The 10,797-nt window shown below is 39.1% G+C and overlaps 1 non-coding gene across 1 annotated transcript; it reads left to right on the forward strand.

Moving 5' to 3' along the window:
- Positions 1 to 1,263: 1,263 nt before the first annotated feature.
- Positions 1,264 to 1,370, forward strand: LOC111551679. Its single transcript, XR_002734434.1, has one exon. It is a non-coding gene; the product is annotated as a U6 spliceosomal RNA (small nuclear RNA).
- Positions 1,371 to 10,797: the final 9,427 nt, after the last annotated feature.

Here is a 10,797-nt window from a genome sequence, read left to right on the forward strand (position 1 = left end):
TAAATAAAGCTACAAAACAATAACAAAATCTAGCTTTGTTTACTGAAAAGGCCCAGAAACAATTACCGATCCAGTAATGCCCAGAATGTGATCTCTACACTCCCATTTCCTACTAAAAGGAACTAAAAATCATTGAAGAAATGGGAGATTTCACCTATGGGGCAGGAAATGTACAATATGACCGTGGAACATTTTGTCATACTGGAAAACAAGGCAGCTATGAAAAACAACTCAAAAAGATCCAAGAGCCAACTTCAATTGGGTCTCACTGTTAAAGATGATACAATTTAAGCATCAATAAAGAGAATAACTGCAATGGTTTAAAACATCAAATATGTTTAAATACATGAGTTCATAATATAGTAAAATAAAAATTATTGGTCAACTTACAGTATGCCAGCAAACCAACTTGTTACTTTGAAAATTGGTAAATAGAACCAAACATTTCTTCTGCTTTCTCTGTATGTACTGTATCTCTGAGTAACCAAATTGTTGATGAAGGGAAATTTCTCTTTCTAAAAGTATACATACATACACACAATATTATATGTCTTATAGTAACATCACATGTTGGTGGTATAGTTTGTAAATGAAGAAAGAATGATAAAATTCCAATACTACCTTTTTTTCAACCCCTCATGAAGGGACCTAGTAATGAACATCAATGACTGATAACATTCCCAAAAGAGATAGACCAACTATGTCCCTCTAGTGAAAGTATATAACAGCACTTAGGAAGTAGTTATCCAAGACACAAGCAAGCCAGGATCTGATTTAGCCTCTAGTTCTAACCATTAATTTGTGGGAAATACAGGGGATAGAAGAGCATGTCCATTGACACCACAGGGATATAATCAGCAAAATCCAGACTGTGGGAAACTTGAATGACATAGTTGATGATATTAAATAATTATTATTTGTGTCTGGTAATAGTATTGTAGTTCTTTTTAAATAGTACTTTTATCTTTTAGAGATACTGAAATATTTAAGATAAAGTGATGTGACATCTTGAGTTTGCTTCAGAATAACCTAGAAATGGGAAGTAGAAGGAGATATTATTTCTAGATGAAATAATATTGCAGATAGGGAGATGTTAACCAAGATGGGTAAAAATTTTGACAAATGGGGAAAGTTGTTAAGAATAGTTTTGGTAGAGGCAAGAACATTAGTAAAAACACTGGGGTATTAATAAAATAGAAATTATGTTTTTAGGTGGGCTGAGCTTAAGTAATGTGTGTAGAAACAGTAAGAGACAAAGGTGGTATGCTCATTTCGGCAGCACATATACTAAAATTGGAACGATACATAGAAGATTAGCATGGCCCCTGTGCAAGGATGACATGCTAATTCATGAAGCGTTCCATATTTTTGCTGGTACCATTCCTTCTGAAACTATTCCAAACAATAGAAAAAGAGGAAAACCTCCCTAACTCATTGCATGAGGCCAGCATCATCCTGATACCAAAACCTGGCAGAAACATAACAAAAAAAGAAAATTTCAGGCCAATATCTCTGATGAATGTCAATGCAAAAATCCTCAGTAAAATACTGGCAAACCAAATCCAGCAGCACATTAAAAAACTTATCCATTGGGGGGCGGAGCAAGATGGCCGAATAGGAGCAGCTTCAGTCTCCAACTCCCAGCGCGAGCGACACAGAAGACCGGCGATTTCTGCATTTTCCACTGAGGTACTGGGGTCATCTCACTCGGGAGTGCCAGACAATCGGTGCTGGTCAGCTGCTGCAGCCCGACCAGCCAGAGCTGAAGCAGGGCGAGGCATCGCCTCACCTGGGAAGCGCGAGGGGGAAGGGAGTCCCTTTTCCTAGCCAGGGGAACTGAGACACACAACACCTGGAAAATCGGGTAACTCCCACCCCAATACTGCGCTGTAACACCGGCACACCGGAGATTGTATCCCACACCTGGCTGGGAGGGTCCCACGCCCACGGAGCCTCTCTCCTTGCTAACACAGCAGTCTGCGGCAATCTAACCGCAAGGCAGCAGCGAGGCTGGGGGAGGGGCGCCCGCCATCGCTGAGGCTTAAGTAGGTAACTAAAGCCGCTGGGAAGCTGGAACTGGGTGGAGCTCACAGCAGCTCAAGGAAACCTGCCTGTCTCTGTAGACTGTGCCTCTGGGGACAGGGCTCAGCTAAAGGAGTAGAAGCCAGTGAAACGCGAACGACTCTGTCTGACAGCTTTGAAGAGAGCAGGGGATCTCCCAACACGGAGGTTGAGATCTGAGAAGGGGCAGTCTGCCTGCTCAAGTGAGTCACTGACCCCTGTGTAGCCTAACTGGGAGACATCCCCCACTAGGGGCAGTCTGACACCCCACACTTCACAGGGTGGAGTACACCCCTGAGAGGAAGCTTCCAAAGCAAGAATCAGACAGGTGCACTCGCTGTTCAGCAATATTCTATCTTCTGCAACCTCTGCTGCTGATACCCAGGCAAACAGGGTCTGGAGTGGACCTCAAGCAATCTCCAACAGACCTATAGCTGAGGGTCCTGACAGTCAGAAGGAAACCTATCAAACAGGAAGGACACCTAAATCAAAACCCCATCAGTACGTCACCATCATCAAAGACCAGTGACAGATAAAACCACAAAGATGGGGAAAAAGCAGGGCAGAAAAGCTGGAAATTCAAAAAATAAGAGCGCATCTCCTCCTGCAAAGGAGCACAGCCCATCGCCGGCAACGGATCAAAGCTGGTCAGAGAATGATTTTGATGAGATGAGAGAAGAAGGCTTCAGTCCATCAAACCTCTCAGAGCTAAAGGAGGAATTACGTACCCAGCGCAAAGAAACTAAAAATCTTGAAAAAAAAGTGGAAGAATTGACAGCTAGACTAATTAATGCAGAGAAGGTCATAAACGAAATGACAGAGATGAAAACCATGTCACGAGAAATACGTGACAAATGCACAAGCTTCAGTAACCGACTCGATCAACTGGAAGAAAGAGTATCAGCGATTGAGGATCAAATGAATGAAATGAAGCGAGAAGAGAAACCAAAAGAAAAAAGAAGAAAAAGAAATGAACAAAGCCTGCAAGAAGTATGGGATTATGTCAAAAGACCAAATCTACGTCTGATTGGGGTGCCTGAAAGTGAGGGGGAAAATGGAACCAAATTGGAAAACACTCTACAGGATATCATCCAGGAGAACTTCCCCAACCTAGCAGGGCAGGCCAACATTCAAATTCAGGAAATACAGAGAACGCCACAAAGATACTCCTCCAGAAGAGCAACTCCAAGACACATCATTGCCAGATTCACCAAAGTTGAAATGAAGGAAAAAATCTTAAGGGCAGCCAGAGAGAAAGGTCAGGTTACCCACAAAGGGAAGCCCATCAGACTGACAGCAGATCTCTCGGCAGAAACTCTACAAGCCAGAAGAGAGTGGGGGCCAATATTCAACGTTCTTAAAGAAAAGAATTTTAAACCCAGAATTTCATATCCAGCCAAACTAAGTTTCATCAGTGAAGGAGAAATAAAATTCTTTACAGATAAGCAAATGCTTAGAGATTTTGTCACCACCAGGCCTGCCTTACAAGAGACCCTGAAGGAAGCCCTAAACATGGAAAGGAACAACCGGTACCAGCCACTGCAAAAACATGCCAAAATGTAAAGACCATCGAGCCTAGGAAGAAACTGCATCAACTAATGAGCAAAATAACCAGTTAATATCATAATGGCAGGATCAAGATCACACATAACAATATTAACCTTAAATGTAAATGGACTAAATGCTCCAATTAAAAGACACAGACTGGCAAACTGGATAAAGAGTCAAGACCCATCAGTCTGCTGTCTTCAGGAGACCCATCTCACATGCAGAGACATACATAGGCTCAAAATAAAAGGATGGAGGAAGATCTACCAAGCAAATGGAGAACAAAAAAAAGCAGGGGTTGCAATCCTAGTCTCTGATAAAACAGACTTTAAACCATCAAAGATCAAAAGAGACAAAGAAGGCCATTACATAATGGTAAAGGGATCAATCCAACAGGAAGAGCTAACTATCCTAAATATATATGCACCTAATACAGGAGCACCCAGATTCATAAAGCAAGTCCTTAGAGACTTACAAAGAGACTTAGACTCCCATACAATAATAATGGGAGACTTCAACACTCCACTGTCAACATTAGACAGATCAACGAGACAGAAAGTTAACAAGGATATCCAGGAATTGAACTCATCTCTGCACCAAGCGGACCTAATAGACATCTATAGAACTCTCCACCCCAAGTCAACAGAATATACATTCTTCTCAGCACCACATCACACTTATTCCAAAATTGACCACATAATTGGAAGTAAAGCACTCCTCAGCAAATGTAAAAGAACAGAAATTATAACAAACTGTCTCTCTGACCACAGTGCAATCAAACTAGAACTCAGGACTAAGAAATTCAATCAAAACCGCTCAACTACATGGAAACTGAACAACCTGCTCCTGAATGACTACTGGGTACATAACGAAATGAAAGCAGAAATAAAGATGTTCTTTGAATCCAATGAGAACAAAGATACAACATACCAGAATCTCTGGGACACATTTAAAGCAGTATGTAGAGGGAAATTTATAGCACTAAGTGCCCACAAGAGAAAGCAGGAAAGATCTAAAATTGACACTCTAACATCACAATTAAAAGAACTAGAGAGGCAAGAGCAAACACATTCAAAAGCTAGCAGAAGGCAAGAAATAACTAAGATCAGAGCAGAACTGAAGGAGATAGAGACACAAAAAACCCTCCAAAAAATCAATGAATCCAGGAGTTGGTTTTTTGAAAAGATCAACAAAATTGACAGACCGCTAGCAAGGCTAATAAAGAAGAAAAGAGAGAGGAATCAAATAGACACAATAAAAAATGATAAAGGGGATATCACCACCGACCCCACAGAAATACAAACTACCATCAGAGAATACTATAAACACCTCTACGCAAATCAACTAGAAAATCTAGAAGAAATGGATAATTTCCTGGACACGTACACTCTTCCAAGACTAAACCAGGAAGAAGTTGAATCCCTGAATAGACCAATAGCAGCCTCTGAAATTGAGGCAACAATTAATAGCCTGCCCACCAAAAAAAGCCCAGGACCAGATGGATTCACAGCTGAATTCTACCAGAGGTACAAGGAGGAGCTGGTACCATTCCTTCTGAAACTATTCCAATCAATAGAAAAAGAGGGAATCCTCCCTAACTCATTTTATGAGGCCAGCATCATCCTGATACCAAAGCCTGGCAGAGACACAACAAAAAAAGAGAATTTTAGACCAATCTCCCTGATGAACATCGATGCAAAAATCCTCAATAAAATCCTGGCAAACCGGATTCAGCAGCACATCAAAAAGCTTATCCACCATGATCAAGTGGGCTTCATCCCTGGGATGCAAGGCTGGTTCAACATTCGCAAATCAATCAACGTAATCCAGCATATCAACAGAACCAAAGACAAGAACCACATGATTATCTCAATAGATGCAGAAAAGGCTTTTGACAAAATTCAACAGCCCTTCATGCTAAAAACGCTCAACAAATTCGGTATTGATGGAACGTACCTCAAAATAATAAGAGCTATTTATGACAAACCCACAGCTAATATCATACTGAATGGGCAAAAACTGGAAAAATTCCCTTTGAAAACTGGCACAAGACAGGGATGCCCTCTCTCACCACTCCTATTCAACATAGTGTTGGAAGTTCTGGCTAGGGCAATCAGGCAAGAGAAAGAAATCAAGGGTATTCAGTTAGGAAAAGAGGAAGTCAAATTGTCCCTGTTTGCAGATGACATGATTGTGTATTTAGAAAACCCCATCGTCTCAGCCCAAAATCTTCTTAAGCTGATAAGCAACTTCAGCAAAGTCTCAGGATACAAAATTAATGTGCAAAAATCACAAGCATTCTTATACACCAGTAACAGACAAGCAGAGAGCCAAATCAGGAATGAACTTCCATTCACAATTGCTTCAAAGAGAATAAAATACCTAGGAATCCAACTTACAAGGGATGTAAAGGACCTCTTCAAGGAGAACTACAAACCACTGCTCAGTGAAATCAAAGAGGACACAAACAAATGGAAGAACATACCATGCTCATGGATAGGCAGAATCAATATTGTGAAAATGGCCATACTGCCCAAGGTAATTTATAGATTCAATGCCATCCCCATCAAGCTACCAATGAGTTTCTTCACCGAATTGGAAAAAACTGCTTTAAAGTTCATATGGAACCAAAAAAGAGCCCGTATTGCCAAGACAATCCTAAGTCAAAAGGACAAAGCCGGAGGCGTCACGCTACCTGACTTCAAACTATACTACAAGGCTACAGTAACCAAAACAGCATGGTACTGGTACCAAAACAGAGATATAGACCAATGGAACAGAACGGAGCCTTCAGAAATAATGCCACACATCTACAACCATCTGATATTTGACAAACCTGAGAAAAACAAGAAATGGGGAAAGGATTCCCTATTTAATAAATGGTGCTGGGAAAATTGGCTAGCCATAAGTAGAAAGCTGAAACTGGATCCTTTCCTTACTCCTTATACGAAGATTAATTCAAGATGGATTAGAGACTTAAATGTTAGACCTAATGCCATAAAAACCCTAGAAGAAAATCTAGGTAGTACCATTCAGGACATAGGCACGGGCAAGGACTTCATGTCTAAAACACCAAAAGCAACGGCAGCAAAAGCCAAAATTGACAAATGGGATCTCATTAAACTAAAGAGCTTCTGCACAGCAAAAGAAACTACCATCAGAGTGAACAGGCAACCTACAGAATGGGAGAAAATTTTTGCAATCTACTCATCTGACAAAGGGCTAATTTCCAGAATCTACAAAGAACTCAAACAAATATACAAGAAAAAAACAAACAACCCCATCCAAAAGTGGGGAAAGGATATGAACAGACATTTCTCAAAAGAAGACATTCATACAGCCAACAGACACATGAAAAAATGCTCATCATCACTCGCCATCAGAGAAATGCAAATCAAAACCACAATGAGATACCATCTCACACCAGTTAGAATGGCAATCATTAAAAAATCAGGAAACAACAGGTGTTGGAGGGGATGTGGAGAAATAGGAACACTTTTACACTGTTGGTGGGATTGTAAACTAGTTCAACCATTATGGAAAACAGTATGGCGATTCCTCAAGGACCTAGAACTAGATGTACCATATGACCCAGCCATCCCACTACTGGGTATATACCCAAAGGATTATAAATTATGCTACTACAAAGACACATGCACACGTATGTTTATTGCGGCACTATTCACAATAGCAAAGACTTGGAATCAACCCAAATGTCCATCAGTGACAGACTGGATTAAGAAAATGTGGCACATATACACCATGGAATACTATGCAGCCATAAAAAAGGACGAGTCCATGTCCTTTGCAGGGAGATGGATGAAGCTGGAAACCATCATTCTAAGCAAACTATCACAAGAAGAGAAAACCAAGCACTGTATGTTCTCACTCATAAGTGGGAGCTGAACAATGAAAACACATGGACATAGGGAAACATCACACACCAGGGCCTGTCGGTGGGTGGGGGAGCTAGGGGAGGAATGATATTAGGAGAAATACCTAATACAGGTGGCAGATTGATGGGTGCAGCAAACTACCATGGCATGTGTATAACTATGTAACAAACCTGCATGTTCTGCACATGTACCCCAGAACTTGAAGTGTAATTATATATATATATTTATTTATACTATAAATATATAAATATATATATTTTATATATAAAAGAAAAATAAATGTACGTAAAAATAAATGTATAAATAAATATACATTTATGTATTTATTTATATTTATATATATTATATATATATTTATGTATATATATATAAATGTACATGAGGGCAAAAAAAAGAGTCAAAGCTGGTAAAGGAGGTTGAGAAAATACTGTGGAGGCCATGAATGCCAGAGTTATCTGTAGAGCTGTGGAAAGCTATTGACAGTTTGGTGTAGAAGAACATTATATAAGAAAAACTCATTCCAACAGCTGAGTTAAAAAACAAAAGTTAGAGGTACGAAGAGTAGAGGAAGGCCAGCTTAAGAGGCTGTTAAGACAACAAAAAGACAAACTACTGAGTCAAAACATTTGCAAAAGAAATGAATAGGCATTTCCCCAAAGAAGATATATGAAGAGCCCACAGACACATGAAAACATGCTTAACATCATTAGTCATTAGGATAGCGCAAGTTAAAACTATATTGAGATACCACTTTACATCGACCAGGATAGTTATCATCAAAAAATGGAAAATAAGTGTTGGCAAAGATATGGAGAAAATGAAGTTCTGATACATTGCTAGTGGGAATACAAAATTATACAGCCATTGTACCCAGAAGAACTGAAAACAGTGGTACAAACATAATCTTGAACATGAATGGTCATAGCAGCGCTCTTCACGATAGCCAAAATGTCAACACAATCCAAATGTCCATCAACTGAAAAAAAATTGATAGTCAAAATGTGGTGTATGAATACAATGTAATATTATTCAGGCATAAAAAAGGAATTAAGTGTCAATACATTCTTATAACATGGATGAACCTCAAAAATATTACACAGACAGACACAGAAGGCAACATGTGGTATGATTCTATTTATATGAAATGTCCAGAAAAGGCAAATCCATAGAGACAGAAAGCAGATTAGTGATTGCTAGGGGTTAGAGGAGGGAATAATGGAGAATGATTGCTTAATAGGTATAAGGTTTCCTTTTGGAATAATATAAATATTCTGAAACTACAGAGTGATGATGGTTGTACAACACTGTGAATATACTAAATGCCAATGAATTGTGCACTTTAAAGTGGCTAAAATGGCAAATTTATGTTAGATATATTATCCACAATAAAAAAAGGTTACTGGAATGGTATGGGCTTTGGTGATGACCATAGGAATAAAAGAGAGAATAGATTTGAGAAATGTCAAAAGTTGCCACTCTAAAGAACACACCTCTGCCTTCTAGGTTCAAGGGATTTTCCTACCCCAGCCTTTCCAGTAGCTGGGATTACCAGTGTGAGCCACCACACCTGGCTAATTTTTGTATTTTCAGTAGAGACCTGGTTTCACCATGTTGGCGAGGCTGGTCTTAAACTCCTGACCTCAGGTGATCCATCTGCCTCAGCCTCCCAAAGTTATTTCTTGTGTAATAACCTAAAAGCACAGGCAACCACAGCAAAAATGGACAAATGGTATCACACCAAGTTAAAAAGCTTCTGCACAGCAAAGGATACAATCAACAAAGTGAAGAGACAACCCGCAGAATGGGAGAAAATATTTGCAAATTATCCATCTGACAAGGGATTAACAACCAGAACATATAAGAAGCTCAAACAACTTTATATAAAAAAAATCTAATAATTCAATTTAAAAATGGGCAAAAGATTTGAACAGACATTTCTTGAAAGAAGACATACAAATGGTTAACAAGTATATGAAAATGTGCTCAATATTACTGATCATCAGAGAAATGCAAATCAAAACTACAATGTGATATCACCTCACCCCAGTTAAAATAACTTTTATCCAAAAGACAGGCAATTAATGAATGCTGGTGAGGATGTAGAGAAAAGGGAACCGTCATACACTGCTGGTGGAAATGTAAATTATTAGAGTCACTATGGAGAATGGTTCAGAGGTTTCTCAAAAAAACTAAGAACTATCATATGATCCAGCAATCCCACTGCCTGACATATAACCAAAAGAACGGAAATCAGTATATTGAAGAGATATCTACACTCCCATATTTATTGCAGCACTATTCATAACAGCAAAGATTTGGAATCAACCTACCTGTCCAACAACAGACAAATAGATAAAGAAAATGTGGTACTTATAAACAAAGGATCCTGTCATGTGCAACACATCGATAGAACTGGAGCACATTACATTAAGTGAAATAAGCCAAGCACAGAGAGACAAACTTCACATGTTGTCACTCATTTGTAGCAGCTGAAAATTAAACAATTGAACTCATGGAGACAGGCAGTAGAATGTTGGCTACCAGAGGCTGGGATGGGTAGTGGGGAGTCGGGGGAGAGTGGGGATAGTTAGTAGGCACAAAAAATAGAAAGAATGAATAATATCTAGTATTTGATAGCACAACAAGATTACTACAATTAAGAATAATTTATAGTACATTTAAAAATAGCTAAAAGAGTACAACTGGAATGTTCGTGATGCAAAGAAACGATACATGCTTGAGGTGACGGATGCCCCATTTACCCTAATGTGATTATTACATGTCGTATGCTTCCTGAATCAAAATGTCTCATGTACCCCATAAATATGTATCTACTATGTATCCATAAAAATTAAACATTTCAGAAAAGTGGTTCCTTGAGATGGAATCTACTCCTGGTGAAGATGCTGTCAATATTGTGAAATGACAACAAAGGATTTGGTATATTACATAAACTTACTTGACAAAGCAGCAGCAGGGATGGAAAAAATCAACTCTAATTTCGAACAAAGTTCTACTGTGAGTAAAATGCTATCAAACACCACCACAAGCTACAGAGAAATCTTCCATTAAAGCAAGAGTCAATCGATGTGGTAAACTCCATTATCTTATTTTAAGAAATTGCCACAGCCACCCCAACCTCAGCAACCACTAACCTGATCAATCAGCAGCCATCAGGAGGCAAGATCCTCCACCAGCAAAAAGATTACAACTCACTGAAGGCTGAGATGATTGTCAGAATTTTTTTAGCAATAGAGTATTTTAAAATTAAGCTATGTACAAGGTATTTCTA

This window comes from Piliocolobus tephrosceles, chromosome 7 (assembly GCF_002776525.5).
Source record: "Piliocolobus tephrosceles isolate RC106 chromosome 7, ASM277652v3, whole genome shotgun sequence".
Taxonomy (NCBI): Eukaryota; Metazoa; Chordata; class Mammalia; order Primates; family Cercopithecidae; genus Piliocolobus; species Piliocolobus tephrosceles.